The 6,000-nt window shown below is 40.3% G+C and overlaps 1 protein-coding gene across 1 annotated transcript in view; it reads right to left on the bottom strand.

The window, feature by feature from the left end:
• Nucleotides 1–6,000, bottom strand: part of PYGB (glycogen phosphorylase B) — a 53,505-nt gene that overhangs the window by 29,127 nt on the left and 18,378 nt on the right. The gene's annotated exons all lie outside the window — the stretch shown is intronic.

Here is a 6,000-nt window from a genome sequence, read left to right on the forward strand (position 1 = left end):
TAAAAGATATGTAAGTCTTGTGAGCTTACACTAAAAGTTAAAGTCTGCATTCTGTTAGACTTGAAAATCCAATGTTAAAATTTGATGTTAAATCAATGCATGGAAATGGAAGTTTCCAAATATTTCAAAAACATTTACTGCCAGTTAGTTAACCTATTAATAGTGAACAAATTATATCATGTATCCTAAAAATGAAACCAATTGTTCTGTCATTCTCTAATTTCACATGGGCTAAAGATATTTACAGGACATCTTTTTAAACTAAAACCTAAAAGCACTTTTCCTGTGGTGATTCTAGTTGTATTCAAACAACGTTGTGAAATAGATATGTCATGCTAAAAATTAGAGAAAAAGCAAAAAAATCACGACTGACACTTAAAGCCATTCCAGAAGCCGACCTCATTGCTCTCATTATGACATAAGGCTAAAAATACCATTAATCTGGCTTTACTGCACAAACTTGATGAATTGCTCACATTATCTGGATTGGTGGTCTTTTAAACTTTTTGGTCTCAGGAAGATTCAAAGAGCTTTTGTTTATTTGAATTACATATATGATATTTATCAAATTACAAATTAAAATGCAGACCTTTTTAAATGATACATATGAATTCACTTAAAAATAATAAACCCAATACATGTTAACATAAACAACAAAGTTTAATAAACAATAAGTACATTTTTGAAACCAAAAAGATATCTACTGAGAAGAGTGGTAGTTTTAAATAACAACAGAAAGGCACAAATCATTTAGTACACTAAGTCAACTGAATGATACTGACACATACAGTAATTTGATTCAGAGTAAAATTTCAAAATATTGTGACATGAGCTTAATTCCTAAAGCAATTTCAAAGGGTACACTCCACCAAAAATATTTTGGATATGGGGTAGGGGAGCTAGGATTACTCAATAATACATTACTGGCTCAAAATTAAGAAATAAGTTTAACTACAACTTAACCTACCATAAGACCTCTTGTTCATAAAAAATCTATTAAATTCAAAAATCCATTAAATTTTTTAAAATTCTCTATATATTTTTCAAAGACAGGCTAAGAGTCGATGTAAGGAAAGAGGTTTGGTTCCTTCATGGTTTTTTTTTTTTTTTTGAGATGGAGTCTTGCTCTGTCACCAAGCTGGAGTGCAGTGGTGCGATCTTGGCTCACTGCAACCTCTGCCTCCTGGGTTCAGGCAATTCTCCTGCCTCGGCCTCCCGAGTAGCTGGGACTACAGACATGTGCCACCATGCCCACCTAATTTTTTTTTTTTTTAATTTTTAGTAGAGATGGGTTTACCATGTTGGCCAGGATGGTCTCGATCTCTTGACCTTGTGATCCACCCGCCTTGGCCTTCCAAAGTGCTGGGATTACAGGAGTGAGCCACCGCGCCTGGCCTGGTTCCTTCATGTTTTTAAATTGAGTGCCTACAGCACACTCATCCAACCTAGGAAGCCAAATGTCACCTTGGTTTTCTGAGCATTCAAAAAAGACATAAAAAGTCTAGGCGGGGTGGCTCAAGCCTGTCATTCCAACACTTTAAGAGGCCAAGGTGGGAGGATTGTTTGAGCTCAGGAGTTCAAGACCAGCCTGGGCAACATAATGAGATGTCTGTACTAAAAATAAAAAATAAATTAGCTGGATGTGGTGGCGTATGCCTACAGTCCCAGCTACTTGGGTGGCTGAGGCAGAAGGATGGCTTGAGCCCGGGAGGTTGAGGCTACCGTGAGCTGTGATCGTATCACGGCACTCCAGCCTGGGTGACAGAGCAAGACTCTGTCTCAACAGCACCAACAAAGACACACAAAGTAGCTGACAGAAAGTCCAGAACTGCTGAGGTGGGTTTCTGAAGACAGAAAAAGACCAATACAGTACACCCAAGAACCTTTATTTCTTTATTGAGATATAATTCATTAACCATAAAATTCACCTTTTAAAAGGGTACGTTCACAAAGTCATGTAACCATCACCACTAATTCCAAACTGTCATACCAAAAAGTAGCCCCGTGCCCATCAGCAGCTGTAACCTATTTCCCTGCTTCCGCCAGTCACTGATCTACTCTCTATCTCTACGGATCTGCCTATTTTGGATATTTCATGGCTTCTTCCAAACAGCATGCTTTCAAGCTTCATCCGTGTTGTACCATGTGTCAGTCCTTCCCATTGCTGTCCTGCTGTGTACTATTCTAAACATATGGCTAGCGCACATTTTGTTTACCTATGTATCAACTGCTAAACATTTGGATGTTTCCACTTTTGGCTGTTATGAATAATGCTGCTGTGAAATTCATATACAATTTTTCATGTAGACATATGTTTTCATTTCTCTTCAGGCTTACACCTTAGAATAGAATTGCCAGGCTATATGAGAATTCTATGCTTAACTTTTTAAATAACTGCCAGACTATTGTCCAAACTAACTGCAAGATTTGACAATCACACCAACTTCTTTATACCCTCACCAACATTTGTTCTCTGTGTTTATGATTATAGCCATTCTCATGTGTATAAAGCAGCATTTCATTGTGGTTTTGATTTGCATTTCCCTTATAGCTAATCACATTAAGCATCTTTTTGTGCAATGTGGATATCATCTTTGGAGACACATCCAAGTCTTCTAGAGCACAGTGGTGCAATCTCGGCTCACTGCAACCTCCACCTCCTGGGTTCAAGTGATTCTCCTGCCTCAGCCTCCCGAGTAGCTAGAATTACAGGCATGTGCCACCATGCCCAGCTAATTTTTATGTTTCTAGTAGAGACGGGGTTCACCATATTGGTCAGGATGGTCTCAAACTGCTGACCTCATGATCTACCCACCTCGGCCTCCCAAGTGCTGGGATTACAGGCATGAGTCACTGTGCCTGGCCAAAACGTCCAAGTTTGTTTGCCCATTTTTAAATTGGGTTGTTTGTCTTTTTGTGGTCATCAGAGTTCTTTATATATATTCTGGGTCCTACACCCTTAACAGATTTAGGATTTGCAAATATTTTCTCCCATTTTGTAGGTTGTCTCTATTTAATGTACAAAAGTTTTTAATTCTGATGAAGTCCAATGTATCTATTTTTTCTTCTGTTGCTTGGGTTTCTGGTGTCATACCTAAGAAACCATTCTAATCCAAGATCATGAAAATTGATCCCCATATAGTTTTCTTAAAGTTGTATTCTTTTAGCTCTTACATTTAGGTATTTGATCTATTTTGAGCTAATTTTTATATGTAGTGTGAGGTAGCGGTTCAATTTAATTTACTTGCATGTAGATATTCAAATATCCCAATACCATTTGTTGAAAAGATATCTTATGGACTGGCACAGTGGCTCATGCCTGTAATCTCAACACTTTGGGAGGTCAAGGCAGGAGGATCACCTGAGGTCAGGAGTTTGATACCAACCATGGTCAACATGGTGAAACCCCATCTCTACTGAAAACACAAAAAATTAGCTGGGCATGGCGGCAGGCACCTGTAATCCCAGCTACTCAGGAGGCTGAGGCAGGAGAGTCAGGGTTCAAATGATTCTCCTGGGTTCAAATGATTCTCCTGCCTCAGCTTCCCGAGTAGCTGGGACTACAGGCATGCACCACTACAGCTGGCTAATTTTTTATTTTTAGTAGGATGGGGTTTCTCCATGTTGGTCAGGCTGGTCTTGAACTCCCAACCTCAGGTGATCTGCCTGCCTTGACCTCCCAAGGTGTTGAGATTACAGGCATGAGCCACTGTGCCCAGCCTGAAGGCAGGATCTTAAAGAGATATTTGTATATCTATGTTCACAGAAGCATTATTCACAACAGCCAAAGGTAGAAGCCCCTCAAATGTCTACTGAGATGAACTGATAAAATATGGTATATACAAGTAATAAAAGATAATTCAGCCTTTAAATGGAATGAAGTACTGACACATGCTACAACATGGATGAACCTTCAGGACGTTTTGTTAAGTGAGATTAGCCAGTCACAAAAGGGTAAATAATGTAAATTCCACTTACATGAGTACCTAGAGTAGCCAAATTCATAGAGACAGAAAGTAAAATAGTGGTTGTCAGGGGCTGGACAAAGAGGGAAGGAGGAGTTATTGTTTAATGGGTATAGAGTTTCAGTTAGGAAACATGGAAAAGTTCTGGAGATGGATGGTAGTGATGGATGAAGAACAAGGTAAAGGTACTTAATGCAATTGAACTGTACAGTTAAAAATGGTTACGATGGTAAAATTTATGTTATGTATATTTTACCGTAATTTTTTTAACTGACAGAAAAACAACAGACCACACATATGAGAGCTTATTTCTGGAATTTTTTTTTGCAGACAGGGTGTCACCCAAGCTGGAGTGCACTAGTGCCATCTCGGCTCACTGCAGCCTCGACCTCCTAGGCTAAAACAATCCTCCTGCTCAGCCTCCAGAGTAGCTAGGACCACAGGTGAGCACCACCACACCTAATTTTTTTTTTTTTTGTAGAGACGGAATTTCACCATGCTGCCCAGGTTAGTCTCGAACTTCTGAACTCATCAATCCACCTGCCTCAGCCTCCCAAAGTGCTGAGATTACAGGCGTGAGCCACTGCGCCCAGACTTTTTTCCTTTTTAAGGCAGGGTCAGTCCTGCTCTATCATCTAGGCTGGAATGCAGTGGTGCAATCTTGGCTCACTACAGCTTCTACCTCCAGGGCTCAAGCAATTCACCTGCCTCAGCCTTCCAAAGTGCTGGGATTACAGGTACCTGCCAGAACTCCCAGGCTTCCCTTGCATTTCTATCCGGGTTTTAGAATCAGCTTGTCAATCTCTGCAAAGAAGCTCAATGTAATTTTGATGGAGACCACTAAATCTGCAGATCAATTTGGGGAGTGCTGCCGTCTTAACAACACTGAGTCTTCCAAGATGTTAACATGAGATCCCTTTTCATCTTTGGCTATTCCTCAATGTCTTTGTTTTCAGGGTATAGGTTTTGCATTTTTTTTGGTTAATTTTACACTTAAGTATTTTATTCTTTTTTATGCTATTGTAAATGAAATGGAATTATTTTTTAGACTTCATTTTGAATTTATTCCATCTAGATTGAATTAATGAATTGTTCCATCTGGATTGCAGATGTATAGAAATATGGTTGATTTTTGTAGATTGATCCTATATCCTGCAACCTTGCCAATCTCATTCATTAGTTCTAATGTTCTTTAGTTGATTCCTTAGAGTTTTCTAGATCATGTAATCTGAAAATAGAGAGTTTTACTTCTACCTTTCCAATCTGGATGCTTTTTATTTCATTTTCTTGCCAAATACCCTGGCCAAGACTGAGTACAATGTTGAGTAGAAGCTGTGAGAGCTGGCCAGGCGTGGTGGCTCATGCCTGTAATCCTAGCACCTTGGGAGGCCAAAGCGAGACGATCACTTAAGGTTGGGGGTTCGAGACCAGCCTGGCCAACAGGGTGAAAACCTGTGTCTACTAAAAAACAAAAATTGGCCAGAAATTGCTTGAACCCGGGTGGCGGAGGTTGCAATGAGCTGAGATCGTGCCACTGCACTCCAGCCTGGGCAAGACAGCAAGACTGTCTCAAAAAAAAAAAAAAAAAAAAAGGTTGTGAGAACAGACATTCTTGGGACACACACAAGATGGGGACCCAGTCTGTCAAACGTAAATACCGTGAAAACTCTACAGGACAAACCCAGTTCCAACAAATAAATTGCAAGGCAGAAAATAAAAAAAAAAGAGGAGAAGAAGCTTATTAAGATTAAGAAAGATTTGGCCCGGTGCAGTGGCCTCACACCTGTAATCCCAGCATTCTGGAAGGCTGAGGCAGGTGGATCACTTGAGGTCAGAAGTTCAAGAACAGCCTGACCAACATGGTGAAACCTTGTCTCTACTAAAAATACAAAATTAGCCAGGTGCGGTGGCGCGACCGCCTACAATCCTAGCTACTCCAGGGTGAGGGTGAGGCAGGAGAATCGCTTGAACCCGGGAGGTAGAGGTTGCAGTGAGCTGAAATCGCGCCACTGTACTCCAGCCTGGGCAACAGAGT

This window comes from Cebus imitator, unplaced genomic scaffold, assembly GCF_001604975.1.
Source record: "Cebus imitator isolate Cc_AM_T3 unplaced genomic scaffold, Cebus_imitator-1.0 Scaffold134, whole genome shotgun sequence".
Taxonomy (NCBI): Eukaryota; Metazoa; Chordata; class Mammalia; order Primates; family Cebidae; genus Cebus; species Cebus imitator.